This window comes from Helianthus annuus, chromosome 15 (genome assembly GCF_002127325.2).
Source record: "Helianthus annuus cultivar XRQ/B chromosome 15, HanXRQr2.0-SUNRISE, whole genome shotgun sequence".
In the NCBI taxonomy this organism is placed as follows: Eukaryota; Viridiplantae; Streptophyta; class Magnoliopsida; order Asterales; family Asteraceae; genus Helianthus; species Helianthus annuus.
Genome location: NC_035447.2, coordinates 63,621,800 through 63,637,519, shown reverse-complemented (window position 1 = coordinate 63,637,519; position 15,720 = coordinate 63,621,800). Strand labels below are relative to the sequence as shown.

Below are 15,720 nucleotides of genomic sequence, written 5' to 3'. Positions count from 1 at the left end.
TTCTTATTGGTTGAAATTTCTTCTTTTTTCTTCTTACAAAAAATTTCTTCTCCTTTGAACTCTACGCTATATATATATATATATATATATATATATATATATATATATATATATATATATATATATATATATATATATATATATATATATATATATATATATATATATATATATATATACTAGTCTAAGTACCCGTGTAATACACGGGTGGCTACACAACAAAAAATTTATATTTTAATACGTAAATAATTTATTACAAGCACATTCAAATATTAACATAAATCATAGAAAGTACGTGAAATAACCGAAATTCATGAAAACCATAAAAATTTCACAACTCATTGAAGATCTCTTCATATACAATATTCTTTTTTATTTGTAGGTCTACCTTCGTTGTCAAGTATTAGTAGCTTGATTCCATCTCGTCTTGTAACCCTCGAGTGAATTCACTAAGAACCTACATCACAAGTTTTAATTTCTTATTGTTAAAATGCAGAAAACATAAACAAAGCAATTATCTTTTCATTATGTGCTAGTTAACAATTCTATTGTATATGTACACAAATAAATTTGACCCATCAAATGAAACAGTCGTTTTTGACCTAAAATTAGGTTCAAGAAAAATAAAGTAGAAGATATACAGCAAAAGGACAGATTTACAAAGGTTTAAACTTTAAACTGCCTACCATGAACTTTAAACGCACTACTTACAAAAAGATGCAATATTTTTGGATAAAAAGTGTTTTTGGACAACCTAACGTGTACGTTAAAGGTGACCATTTTGACCCAACCACTTGTTGAAGCTAATGTGCATATAACTTTTAGAGTAAAATGCCATTGTCGTCCCTGAGGTTTGGCTTTTGTTTTGCGACTTTCGTCCAAAGGTTTATTTTCCGCATCTAGATCCCAAAGGTCTGAAATGTTGGCATTTTCATCCGACTCGTTACTCCATCCATTTTTTAACGTTAGGTCGGGGGTATTTGTCTTTTTAGACATTTTTATGATGATTAATAGGTTTGGGTGGGGAGAAAGTAAACAGAGGTAGATATTTATTTCTTATAGTGTTTTATTTTAACAAAAAATGCATAAAAAGACAGAAATGCCCCTCATTTAACGGAGAAAAACGGATGGAGTTAATGAGTCGGATGAAAAATGGCAAGATTTCAAACCTTTTGGATCCAGATGCGGAAAAACAAACCTTTGGTCGAAAGTCACAAAAGTGGCCAAAACCTCAGGGACGAAAATGGCATCGTACTCTAATTTTTAAGTTAAAACAGCTATAAGCCTGGCGATGTTCATATGTTTGGCACTAACAATGTAACACAAGGCAAACAAATATCAAGTGGTAAGAACCGAAACTATCATACTAAATACTAAATACGAAAAACGTAACTGTCTTCCATTGTTGGATCTATATCAATGCTCAAGTCATAACCAGATACATAATAGGCTTGGAAGTTGAGCAACTTGGTCTAAGCTCTGAAATTATAAAAAAAAATATATATTATACCATGTTATTAACCATATAAATCTATAAATAAAAACGCTTTAGAAGATTATATGCTTTAAAAGTAGAGTTTAGACAACTTTCAAGTATGAACCCATTTGACCCATACCACATGTTTCCTTTTAGCTAAATTTTTTATTTGACCTGTTCAGATCAAAGACAACCCATTTCATATTTAAATGGGTTGAATTTGTAAGCCCTCTAATTATGCTTCAAAAATAAACATTGGCCTATTTTCAACCCATATAAATGGTTCACCTTTTAGTTGCTTCTTTATGTGACCCATGTGAGATAAAACACAACCCAAACCAATTTATAAGTAAAAGGGTCAGAATTTATTTTTTACGACTTTCCTGACCCGCTCATTCACAGCAGGAGTTCCTCTAGTAACAGATTCAGCTAGATATGGACTGTGCTAAAATGAACCTCATTCATCACCACTATCACAATCTTGTCCCATCTAACGGGTAGCCTGAGTAAAATAAAGAGAAAATATAAAAAACACATATATTTAAAAAGAAAAGTCATCTAATACGTGACCCTTCTGTCAATCATATATGATTCTATTCATGTTACAGTTATATAAGATTGAACTCGATCTGATAAGAAAAGAAGTTGTATAAAAACCATGAATGGGCTCGTGGTTCGATCTACAAAGCAGTTATATCCTCAGATTACACATAAGGACACCAAAATTCAGTTATTAAAAGCACTGTGAAATTATTCAAGCAAAACTGTTTGTTTTAATGCTACGAAACATATATGGTATCATATTGTAAAGCTAACCTTCGCCACAAAGTGGATCCAGAAACGTACGTTCGCCAGTGCCTTGATTGGTAGTTGACATTTAGACCACCGACTAAACTAATTTTGCTAATTGATCAGAAAATCCGTCGGTAAGCATGTAGTAGAGGATGATTCCAGCCTGCCACCAATCAATCGAAAACTAAACCAATTCCAAAAACAATTAAGAGAACTTTGTGTTCCTTCATCCTCAGTCGTTTTGACAGTTAAAAATATTATAGCTTTGATCGCAACCTCATGGAAGTTAGTTTTGGTGTTGGAGTAAAGTCTCTTCCAGTTGTCCAAAGCCATCTTACTTAATATAATAGTGACACAACATTTTCGAACTATTTACCTAAAATTCAAAAGCTTAAACTGAAATGCGAAATAGGTCATATGATTAATCTCATCCAAAGTAGCGAAAGTACAAAAATACATAGAAGTAGTTGATTTTGAGTTTGTATTTTATATTCAACAAAGCAAATGGATTAAAAAAAATTAAAATCAGTTAAAAGTCATGTGTTGAAAATCACCTATAGCGTATCCAAATGCTTACAAACCTCCGGAAATGTTTGTGATATGTTTAATACACTAAGTACTTATAAACCTCCGGAAAAGTTGATATATGTTTAGGGTCAACTCGGACTGACCTGAAGTGTAACAAAATTTTACCTCTTTTGACCCATCACCGACTGTTTTCTTTTTTTTTTCCATTAATTCGGTCCAGTTGTCATTCCATCAATTCATTGGTAGGAGGTTTAGTGGCTAATGCAAGTGCTCCTAGTGTACACAAAGCTGCGGAGTCCAGAGCCTTCCACCTACAACACACCACCATATATTAGAAAGCAAAAAACAGCACCAACTTTGACTTTTTTAGTCAAAAAATCAAACTATTACCCAAATTGGTGTAAACAAACCATTATTACTCAACAACAAAAACACAATTTACTAAGTGTTCATTAACTTTTGTTATCTTCTGAACTGTAGTGGCAACAACATTGAGTTCGCTAACGGGCCGAGAAGAAATAAAGACTCTGGTCAAACCACCCGTTTTTAGATAAATTATTTATCTATTAACTATCATATAATAAAATAATTCAAACAAATTGACATAATGATGGTTAAAATATTAGCTCCAGGCGAGTTTAATGGTTCAAAATTTAACGGTGGCATTATAATTAGTGTGTTTGTTAGGATCGGAGGTTGTCTGTGAGTGTGTTTGTTTGCATAAAACAAATAAGTGCAGCGGAAATGAGTAGCAAACTTTGTAAACACAAACAAAGGAAAGTGTAGATTGATAAACAATTGCTTTTCATTGAGTCAAAAGATTTACATAAAAGCAAAAGATTACAGTCAAACCTTACAATCTAAACTCCCCCTCAGCCTGATACACCAGAGTTGGTTGCACAAGATGAAAGGATGAATTGAGGAGAAAAACTCACTCAAAACGATCAAGTGTAACAGTACAGAGTACTGTCATACTTATAGGCAAACCAAACTACTGATATGCTTCAGCTGACGTCACCATGATAGTGACATCTAACGACCTAACAAACTATAAATACTGTTCTATACAAACTACTGTTATGTAACATCTGATAATCACTAAAGTACAAAACATAAGGAAACTACTGCTTCACGTTCCACTGTTGTAGCCTTAGCACAGATGTTGAGTCTTCAGTGCTTTCTTCAAAGGTGATCAGTCTTTGAGAGGGCAGTGCTTGAATCTTCAGCAGTACTTAGGAGACGGCAGTAGATAGAGCAACAGAGTTTGTCTTCAGCAGTTGTTAGATAATCATCAGAGTTTGGTTTATCAGTTGTTGTATTTGAGCAGCACTTCAAGATTCATCAGTTGTTGGATAACCACTGTCAAGGAGAAAGATTAGAGCAAACTGCTGCTTATTAAGTGTCCACTGATGGGATCCGGTTTTGGCTTTACATTATCTGTTCCTCTGTTAGGGTTCAATCCCAACAATCTCCCCCTGGAACAGATAATGCAAAAACCCTTCCTTATTCGGGACCTTTATTACTCATCAAGAGTGCCTTAGCTTGTTCTTTGAATTCAGCTTCAAATTCTTTGGCACTCTGGTCATCTTCATCCCTGCACAATGAAAGCTCAAGGAGATCCTGCAAATCTTGAACACTAAGGCCTAGTGCTTCTTTCCTTGATATATGCTTCACCTCACCATTGGCTCTGACCAAAGTCAATACGTGGGTCTTTTGAACAGACATCCACTTTAGTATTTTAAAGCCTAATGGGTTTCTTGGGAGAGATTTATTTCCAGATGAGTTGAGAGATAATGGCCTTGAAAACACATGCAAACTATCAGACATTCTTTTGAGGGCTTCTTCAATGACATTGTTTGCTGCAGCTATGTCATCTGCAGTTTCTTGTTCAATGAGTTCTTGCCTGTCAATCTCTGAAGTATTTGTTGCAGTGTTTGGTGATGCAGATTTGTTTAATGCCTTTTCAAACAGGCTCTGAAGCTTTGTTGAGTTGCCTTCTTTCAGAACCATTTTCATGATGATGTCTTTGAAGTACTCTGCTTCTTTTTCTTTAACCTCTGCCTCAGTCAGCTGTTGTAGTGTAAGGTTGTCTGCTGTTTTCAACACTGTGTTGAGGTTGTCTATCTTCTGTTCAAGTTTCAACATTTGTTCTCGTTTCTGTGCAGCCCTTGATTCAGCAGTTTTTCTATTCTTCAGCCTTTCATAGGCTTCATCTGTTTGCTGCCTAGACCTTTTTGATATGGCTTCAGCAGTGTCTATCTTGGCATCCACCAACTCCCTTTTCTTTCTTTTATACTCAGCAGTGAGATCAGCAATGAGCCTTTTGTACTTACTCCAGTTTGGAGCAGTTTTCTTCTTTGAAGGATCATTTTTGACTTTTTGGATCCTTTCAGCCTCATGCTTCAAGCTATTAAAGGCCATTCTTTAAACTGAGATTCTTCAGCAGAATAGAACTTTTCTTTCATGATGAAGGCTAGAAGTTGTTCTCTCAATCTCTTCTTTTGATCAGCCATTTCCTTTTCTAGCTCTTGAGCAAATTCTTCCATCTGCTTAACCTTTGCAAGGTAGAACTCCAGTCTATTAGCAATGCCTACCTCGCTTAGCCTTTCTTTCTCACTGTCAACTTTAGCTTTGACTTTAGCTTGCCTAGCCTTTAACTTGAGATAATCAGTTATATCTTCTGGAGCTATGTAGCCAATGAGTGAGGAGAATTTTCTTTTTGAAGGATCTGTTTCTATATAAAACTGCCTCATCTCATTTTTGATGGCATCAAGCTCTAGTGGATATTTTTCAGCATTTGGATCATGTATCCCTTCATCGGCAGTAATAGGCTTTCTTTTTCTGCTAAAGAGCCTTGGTTGGGATATAGGAAAGGATAGAGCAGTGGTGGATGGTTGACTAACAACTGTTGAAACAACTGGTGTCTCAACTTCTGCTGTCATTACAACTGCTGATGTGTCAGCGGATGTCTTCTGCTTTTGAGCAGGGAATGAAGGATGTGATGGTGGTGATGGTGGTGGTGACTCATCATCAGGAATGAAAACCCTTCTCCTTTTTAATGGAGGAGAGGCTGATGATGTTTTGGGTGGATCAGTGGTTTGTGATTGTGACTGACTGACAGTAGTTGAAACAACTGGTGTTTCAACCACTGTTGTCATTACAATAGATGTTATAACATCTGCTGTCTTCTGCTTTATGGCAGGAGGCAGTGGTGGTGATGTGATTGTAGATGATGATAGTGGTGGTTTTTGTGTTATAGACACAGATGGTGATGGAGATGGAACGGTAGTTGTGGTGGTGTGTGTTGAAATAGTAGTTGTGTGTGTTGGAGGTGTGTGTGTTGATGAGATGGCAGCTGTTTGGCTACTGACAGCAGTTTTTGTAACTACTGTTGTATCAGCTGTTGAAGTTTTTGTGGTTTTGGGTTTTTCTGGTTCAAAGTATATCCCATCTTCTATACCTTTCTTTTTCAGCTTGGTTTTCTCCCCCTTTTTGGCATTATCTGCCAGGGGTGTATCCATGAAGAAAATGGTAGATGGGCCTTTCTCCCTTTGAGCATTCTGTTGTATGCCGGCCTTTATAGCCTTGATGTCTGCTTGAGTGTCTTTGAACCGAGACTCCACCATGTTAGTCAGCATTTGTACTTGATTTGCGTGCTGTTTAGCAGCCAATTGTTGCTGATGTTCAAGCAGTGGTTGGAGAATATTCCATAGCTCATTTGCAGCAAATGCTTGTGGAGCAGGTGCTTGAGCAGGAGGAGCAGAAGATTGGGCTATTTGAGCTTTTAACAGCTGCTGCACCATATCTTTTATTTCTGCAACTGTAGATTCTAGATTTTCAACTCTGACCGTCAATTCGTTGTATCTTGAAACATCACCTGATTTAACAGGATCATCTGAATCCCCACCAGTGGTGGTTGTATCGATGTGTGACTTAGGAGCTGTTGCCCAAAAGTCATCCATTGATGCCCCTTTTTCTTGGTACTGGGGACTTCTTTCTTCAGCAACCGATAAACCTTTGATGTTACCAGCAGCTAAAGATCACTTACTGGTGGTTACCGATGTTGCCATGGAAGAAATTTCCTTCAAGGGAGTCTTAGTTATGTAACAACTGTCCAACTGAAGATCTGTTGATCCATCAGTTGTAGTTGCTGCTCCACTTGAACTACCACCGAGAGTTACTTGTAACTCGGGGGGTGTAGCCTCCTCAACTGTTGCTTGGATAACAGAGGTATTAACATCAGACCCAGACACTTGTGGAGGTATGATCTCAGTAATGGGTGATTGAGAGGAACTGGTTTGTGTCTGTGCAATATCAACTGCATGCAACAGGGGTATTATTGATTTTGGCAATATAATTGGTGAGGGTATGGGTGTAGAAAGAGACATGTCCTTGGGATCAGGACTATGGAAGATAGATCCGAGTGGACCTAGAGCTTCATATTGTGGTGTCCCTGTGCTTACAACTTGATCCTTTTGTGAGGATGCAAGAGGAGTTTGAGGCTGGGGTTGAGATCTTTCTACCAATTGCTGTGAGGAAGTAGCAGCAGTGGTTTCTGGTGACTTTTGTGTTGTCACTAGCAGTTGCTCTGGGATCTCATCTTCCAGATTTGCCTTTGTTATGGGTTTGGTGGGTTTTCTGGATGGTTTTCTTTTGGTCTTTTTGGTGGTGGCAGGTGTGGGTTTCAGAGCAGTGGATGTGCTACTCTGATCACCTGGAGTAGTGGGCTCAGTAGTGGTTTCTATAGGCCAGTGGCAGTTTCTAAAATCTGCTCTGCCCCTTTTGTTTTTAATTTTATTGGTGCCATCATTCTTGAAAAAGTTTCTATGGTTAAACAGTTTATTTTGAATGAGACACCTTGTTTGGGCAATTCTGCTTCTTTCTCAACAAACTTTTGTTCAAAATAGTAACTTAGAAACCTCGGAAAGAGCAGAAATGCCTTATTATCAACGTTCTTTACCAAATCATCAAATATTTCCTGGGAGTAGTTATAGTTTTCATTGTTCAAGATTGCATACCCCAGGCATTGGATTTTTGTTGGTATCTCATTGAAGGACATTGTTTTATTTGAAACACACATGATCAGTGTGTGGAATAAAAATCTGGGTGCAGAAGGGAAGTAACCCTTTTGTAGGGTGTCCCTGTTTGGTTGTTCTGCATAGCCCCTTTTCATGAAATCCTTTACCAACTCGTCTTTTGTAAAAGAGGTTTTTCCATTTAAATCATCGAGTTTAAAGGTTTCAGAGATGGATTTTGGTGAGATGTTTACCTTCTTACCCTGTATCGAGGAGTTGATGGCGGCGATGATATCTCCTTGTTTTTCAAGGGTGGCATTTTTCCAGAACTCTCTCTGGGTGTCAAGGTAAATAGGCGCGTCTGCTGTTATCAACATTTTGTACTTTGATGCAGAAAGGATGTCAAGGATGGAATCGAAGGTGTGGTTATCGGTAGGTTTTGTGAGTATACCTACATAGTTGTGTGGAGATTTGTAGCAAATCTCCGGCGTTTCAGCAGCCATTTGAGTGGCATCTGCTGTTGTGGAAGAAGATGTTGGTTTTGATTTTGACTTCGATTTTGGTTTCGTCATTTTGGATGAAGAAGATCGAAGAAGTTTTTGGAGTTATGAGAGGGAAACTGTTATGAGAAGAGAACTTTTGGAATTCAATTCGACAGTAAAACCCTGTTTGGATTTAATCAGGGTTTTATTTAGGGAAAAGTGATTGATGATGTGGCAGCGGTTATTTTTGATCTGAAGGCTAAAAACTGACCACGTGTCAAACATATGATGGAATGGTAAATAATGGAGGACCGTTGTTTTGACAACTACTGATGAATCAAGCACCAGTAGTTACAACGGTAATAAAATGAAACAGTGGATGTAACAAGGATTTTAAACATCAGTGTTTTGGAGAACAGAGGTTGACACTTTAGCAGTGGACAGACTTTAGAGAACAGATGTTAAGGCACAACAGCATTTTAGAAACAACAATGGTAGAAGGTTCGTTCAACAACTGATAGTGCAGCAGTATTTCAACATTTGACAAACAATGTTAGCATCTGCTTGTTCAGATGTAGAACTTGATTTTGCTTTGTGAAGGCACAGTATCTTATCTAACATCTGTTGAGCATTTGAGATGCTATTCTTAACAAAATACATTTTAGATGTAAATTATCAAAAATAAATTGTCAACAGTTATCTACACGGAATTTTGTTCAAGGATTTGCCAAATGTCTATTATTTAGACAATGGTTCAGCATCCCAGATGATGAAGGCATTTCTACTAGAGTTGCTCATTTTGTGTCTAATTACAAGAATTAGAGCATGAGTATCTCAGTAGTCTAAGTCAATTTGCAATCAATTTATGATCAGTGAAAACCTAACTTGGGCTTAACATGACCTTGATATGTATGTCATTTCCTTTTGACCAGTTTTAGGGATAGTAATTACACACAAAAACAAGGTAATTACATCCAGACCAAAGATGAACTTTTACTATTAAAAATGAGTAAAAGAACAAAATATATTTCATAAAAGAATAAAATATATCTGGTTTTTATTTCAGAAAAAAAATTCCTTAACAAAAATTAAAGGAAATTTTGAAAATAATCAAAAGGATCTAACAGTTTTCCAGTGAATTCATGATCATATTATTCTCAAGTTATCTTGACCATTGTTTGGGTCATTTTCTTGTCAATTGATTGTAAATCCATTTAAGCATCATCACTGGAGATACTATTGCAACCAGAACAATTCCTGTATTGATGAATGCACACAGTTGCAAAATGATTACTGATGATCTAATTTGAACCTCAAGAGTGTTTTATGCTTATACTCTTTTGCTTTTGATTTCAAAGGTTTTGAGATAGCTACACTTTGAGATTTGTTCCTTTTTCCTTTTCCCTTTTTACCCTTTTTATTCATATGTTCAGAAATACTCACTAGGAGATTATATTTTGAACATACTTTGTCCATAATCGTTTTGAAGCAATGTTTTGAGAAACCTGACCATGTTTGAGCATGTTTTATTACAAATCTCACATTACTTATGATTGGGACTGTTTTGACCTCTTATTTTCTCAATGTGTTTTTGACAAAGTTGATTTGATCCTTGTGAAGGTACTCAACTTGCCTTTGAGCACATGAGAGATTTTGACCAAAGTTTTATTCCCTCTTTTCCTTTTCAGCAGTATTCTAGTGTTTTAGATGAACACAAGTTTTACTGAAATGAGGTACATACTTTAGTTGTTTGTTGAAAACATCACAAATATCAAAACAACAATTGAAATCAATTTTGAAAGCATCGAACGATCCCATAATTTATCAGATATTTTACAGATCTGAAAACTATGAGTGACATATGCATGAAAACACTTGTTGTGTGAGATTTGTGTGTCATATGACATCTTGGTTGATTTACAGAGTTTTTGAATAACCATTTTGACCATGATTCACTCGTTACTCTGATTTTCAACTGGGTACAACCAACCCTTTTAGTATCAAATAACTTTTGAGCTGAACTGTTATGTCAAATTGATTGTAAGATCGAATTTGACTGTCCAAGCTCTGATACCAATTGTTAGGATCGGAGGCTGTCTGTGAGTGTGTTTGTTTGCATAAAACGAATAAGTGCAACGGAAATGAGTAGCAAACTTTGTAAACACAAACAAAGGAAAGTGTAGATTGATAAACAATTGCTTTTCATTGAGTCAAAAGATTTACATAAAAGCAAAAGATTATAGTCAAACCTTACAATCTAAACTCCCCCTCAGCCTGATACACCAGAGTTGGTTGCACAAGATGAAAGGATGAATTGAGGAGAAAAACTCACTCAAAACGATCAAGTGTAACAGTACAGAGTACTGTCATACTTATAGGCAAACCAAACTACTGATATGCTTCAGCTGACGTCACCATGATAGTGACATCTAACGACCTAACAAACTATAAATACTGTTCTATACAAACTACTGTTATGTAACATCTGATAATCACTAAAGTACAAAACATAAGGAAACTACTGCTTCACGTTCCACTGTTGTAGCCTTAGCACAGATGTTGAGTCTTCAGTGCTTTCTTCAAAGGTGATCAGTCTTTGAGAGGGCAGTGCTTGAATCTTCAGCAGTACTTAGGAGACGGCAGTAGATAGAGCAACAGAGTTTGTCTTCAGCAGTTGTTAGATAATCATCAGAGTTTGGTTTATCAGTTGTTGTATTTGAGCAGCACTTCAAGATTGATCAGTTGTTGGATAACCACTGTCAAGGGGAAAGATTAGAGCAAACTGCTGCTTATTAAGTGTCCACTGATCGGATCCGGTTTTGGCTTTACATTATCTGTTCCTCTGTTAGGGTTCAATCCCAACAGTGTTGAATCAAGTGTGTCTTATAACATGTTGAACAAATGTTCACCGGCTAAATGAATTCAGATCAATATTTAATAAGCATTAAAATAATTTAAGATAAAAAATAAGTAATAAAATAACAATTACTCTAGTCATCAGTTTCCCATAGTGAAGCCACTTACAACTACAGTCTACAGCATCAGTCAAGAATTGAGTATGTAATAAATATGCTATATTTTAAAGAGATTTAGTGGTTCAAGTTATAAGTGCTCCTTACCCTTCTACTTCTGAGATTTTATACGGATTACTATCCTTGAAATGTATGAGCTAAGCAAAAAGATGCTTCAGCTAAAGAGATAAATGTATCAATGTGTGCGTAATTAGGACCATCAAAAGCATCTATAATAAGAGTGTTCCCATGTGTAGCGACTTTTTCATCTTTCGATAACAATCTGCATCCATGGTATGCTATCTTCATGTATTGTACTTGTCCATATGCTAGAAACAAAGACACTGACAAAATTAGAAAACAGAGAATTGGAAAGATTTTAAGGCAATTAACTCAATATGCCACCATACCATCTGGGAGAAGATACGACCCACTATGAATTCCGAAACAAATAAATCATAGGTGTCTTAACTCACATTGGCATTGTTGTGGAATCTTGATTAATCTATTTATGAATTCCGAAACAAATAAATCATAGGTGTCTTGACTCACTTACAACCTTTCTACCAATTGGAACAAAGGCGCAAACCCACCAACTATAACCAAGTATGTGTAGCTCGTGCCTCGGCTTGACATCAACGCCTCATGACGTCTTGCCCTTATATAGGAGTCATTATGTTTTGAAAATCTAAGTTCTCATATATTTTTTTGCAGAAACCATTTAGGAAATTTATTCAAAAGTCAGAACCTACTAAGAATCCAATCAGCCCGACTCTAATCTATGGCACTAATACGTGATTTTCTCTTAATTTTTCTCACTTGATAAAATCTTGCCTCTCCCCATGAGGTCAATGGTTCAAGTCCCACATTTAAACGCTTATGTCAACACTGTTAATATAATTAGTTTGTATAACAGTCATATCTCTATCACTATGACTCCCTCTCTCTTGCCTAAATCAGTGTCTCCGACTCTAACCTCTGTTTTTTTTTTTTTTTTTTTTGCTTAAACCTCTGTTCACAACCTTCTATTTTAGGGTTTTTGAGAATTGTTCACAAAGAATACCACTAAATAACCAATGTTGTCTATTCATTTAAGCAAAATCACAAACACTTGGCGTGCAACAGATGGCATTGAGTATTAATAAAAATATAAGCAAATAATAGTTGATCCTAGCATATATACAAAGGAAAAAATGCAGTTTGTTATCTATGCTTCTTTTATTGATGTTTTTCCCTACGCAAGAAGATAATCTAAATTACTGCTTTGTACATGAAGATTCTACAACGGCTATTTCAAGCACCCACCTCCTACTTAGATATTTGTTCTGATAACAAAAACTCACAAATGTTCAAAAATTCTTGAATAAACATAAAAATCTAAATGGAAAATGAAAACATAAATGCACAAATATTATTACCTATTTTTGAAAAAATCATGAGTCAAGTTGCTACCAAAACCCTGATGATTGCCACCAATGCCTTCTGCGTTGTTGATCTTTAAAAACAAAAGACAACAATTTGAATCCAAAGCAACTATTGTTTCTAATTAATTGCAAAAAAAATATATATAGTATGTCGGTACATATATGATATGTATAATTATTTGTCACACCCCCAAAATCCACCTGCGGATAACACCCGCTTCGGGGGCGTGACTGACCAGGATCCAGCCACCAATTATACTGAATACTTTAGTTGATAACAAAAGTAATACTTACTATTCGTAAGCTTATCAAATATTAAGTTCAGAGTTTAAAGTTTTGGTTCAAAACAGTACTAAGTAGCGGAAGCATAAGTAAGGTAGTTTAAAACAAGTTCATGATTCAAAATGAGGTAACACCCAACACAGGGGTGAACAGACACTACACGTTCCCAAGCTGCAAGCTCCATCGTCACTGGTTACCTGCAAAGCATGCAGTAAGGGGTCAACAATAATGCTGAGTGAGTTCACTAGTTGTCCAGTTTTAATTACCCAAAAACTTTGTTTCACCGGTTAATTTATCCGTTTATACATGCCCTGGGGAGCTACCCCAAAAGTTAGCGACTAAACTGTTTTTCCAATACCGAACACTAGGTAACCGTTGCGTATCCGCAGGATGCCCCGATGTCAATGTTCTATCATCATTGACGGATTTCTGAGTACATTAGTTCACGCCCGTCCCAAACCAGGGCACGGTGTGAGGCTGGTAAACACCTAAATAGCGCTATCAACTAATAACCCGCTCGCCTAACCCGGCGACTAATCGGTATTTGTAGTAGGGACTTGAGTGATAGAGTTTCGTTTAGTGCCGTTAGTTGCAATCCGTATAAACAGTAATTAACCAAAAGGTTTCCCAATACCCGGGAAGGAAAAGTAAGTTTTGTTCCCAATAACTAGGGAAGGTATGCAAATGGTATCCCCTTTTTACCAGGGGATAGGGTTGTTAGTCTCGTGTCCCAAACCACCGGGACGCATGCTTTTAAGTTGTGAACTCACCTTGGGTTGCTCGGTAGGTTTAGGTTACTTGTCAATCACGTTGGTCACCACGTCCTAACATGGTTACCGGTATAGGTCAGGTTCGGTGTACAAGCATTCACGTAAAAGCACATATAGGCACGTAACATACATACAGGTAAACAGTCATTGGGTTATTGGGCCGGCCTAAACAATTAAACAGTCAACAGCAACACATAGTCCATTTAACAGATAGCCCAAGTTAACACAAAATGGCCCAATAACCAAAATGGACAGCCCACTCGCAACCAGCTGGTCTCGAGTCGCAACCAGGTGGTCTCGGCTTGTCACGTTATGGTTGCGAGTCGCAATCGTGGTCTCGAGTTGTCACGTGTTGGTTGCGAGTCGCAACCGTCGTAGTCTCGAGTCGAAATCTCGTGGTTTCGACTTGTCATGCTTTGGTTGCGAGTCGCAACCGTGTGGTTTCGAGTCGTAATGCCGTCGTTGCGAGTCGGAATGCTGTCGTTGCGAGTCGTAATCTGTCACTTTCATATACACGTGATGATGCAGAAAAGACAGTCCAAATTGTACATATGAAATCAGACCCATATTTGGAAACAGCCAATAAGGTTTCTACAAACACTTTTCCTAATTTTGACCATATACAACAATAGATCAAACATTACCATTTTAAAATCTTCAAACTATCTTCAACAAGTTCATCAAGTTCATAGTTTTTCCTAGGGTTTTCATGTTAACATAATCACACATTTTTGGACCGAAAATCACCTATTTCTAACAAGATTAATATGCAAGAACAAGTAAAACATACACTTAGTGGCATTAACATAACTCGGTTGGCCCTAAACATCCTTAAACCATTATTCCATAACCATTTAAGCATGTTAGCAAGTATCATACATAGGGTTTAACACACATAGTCAAAACTTCACAATCTTCCTAAAAATCATGCATAGTATTTCTAACCAAGCATAATACTTCTAGTTCATTTAACCAACATAAATCTTATACACAAAAGATACACAAAGATAACACTAACCGGTTATGAAAGGAGGAGCCGAAAACAAAGAAAAGAGAACCGAGAAGATGGAGTGTCCGAATTTGGTCTTGACCGAGTTTCCTCGTCCGAGATCCTTGAGCTTGAACCGAAAGTTTGGAAGAGTTTGGATGTTGTTGGCTTGGGGTTTTTAGTTGAGAGAAAATAGAAGAGGTGTGTGTTTGTTTGGTGTAACAAATGAAGGAAATGAGGAGGAGGTGGGATATATATATGGGGTGTTTCGGGTTGGGCTTGGGGGTTTCGGCCCAAACCGGTTACGGCCCAAGGGCCACTCGAAACCAAGAGGCCCACTCGCAACCGCCCGGTTGCGAGTCATGGTCTCGGGTCGTGGTTTCGGCTCTCATATAAATATATACATAATACATACATATCACACATATCATGCAAAAATCACGTTTCCATTTAATAATATATATATACACACAAAATATTACAAGGTGATCGTTCGGAAAAACCTCGAGTGTCACATTATCCCCAAGTTTTAAGAACTTTCGTCCCGAAAGTTGAAGCAGCCACTGCCAAGCTAGCGTGTTTCAACGGGGTGTCACATCATCCCCCCGTTAGTTTGGAATTTCGTCCCGAAATTCGGCTGTAGCTTCAGTGCTGGGGTTTTCGTTTGGGAATAACTGGGGATACTTGGACTTCATCTGGTCCTCCCGCTCCCAGGTAAACTCTGGGCCGCGCCGTGAGTTCCAACGAACTCGTACAAGGGGTATCTGGCTACGTTTGAGGGTTTTGATTTCTCGATCCGTGATCTCAATCGGTTCCTCAGTAAAGTGTAGCTGTTCATCAATAGTCAGTTCCTTAAAAGGAATTACAAGTGTTTCATCCGACAAACACTTCTTCAGGTTAGATACGTGAAAAACGTTGTGCACTGCACTCAGCTCTGCAGGCAGGTTTAAT

At 37.2% G+C, this 15,720-nt stretch overlaps 2 long non-coding RNA genes across 2 annotated transcripts; both read right to left on the bottom strand.

Moving 5' to 3' along the window:
- Positions 1–691: 691 nt before the first annotated feature.
- Positions 692–2,646, bottom strand: LOC118487217. The gene is made up of 3 exons (XR_004880826.1): positions 2,294–2,646; positions 1,854–1,979; positions 692–1,479 (listed from the first exon to the last, which is right to left on the bottom strand). It is a non-coding gene; the product is annotated as an uncharacterized LOC118487217 (long non-coding RNA).
- Positions 2,647–3,001: 355 nt separating this feature from the next.
- On the bottom strand, positions 3,002–12,854 carry LOC118487216. The gene is made up of 3 exons (XR_004880825.1): positions 12,724–12,854; positions 11,414–11,634; positions 3,002–3,108 (listed from the first exon to the last, which is right to left on the bottom strand). It is a non-coding gene; the product is annotated as an uncharacterized LOC118487216 (long non-coding RNA).
- Between the last annotated feature and the right edge of the window lie 2,866 nt (positions 12,855–15,720).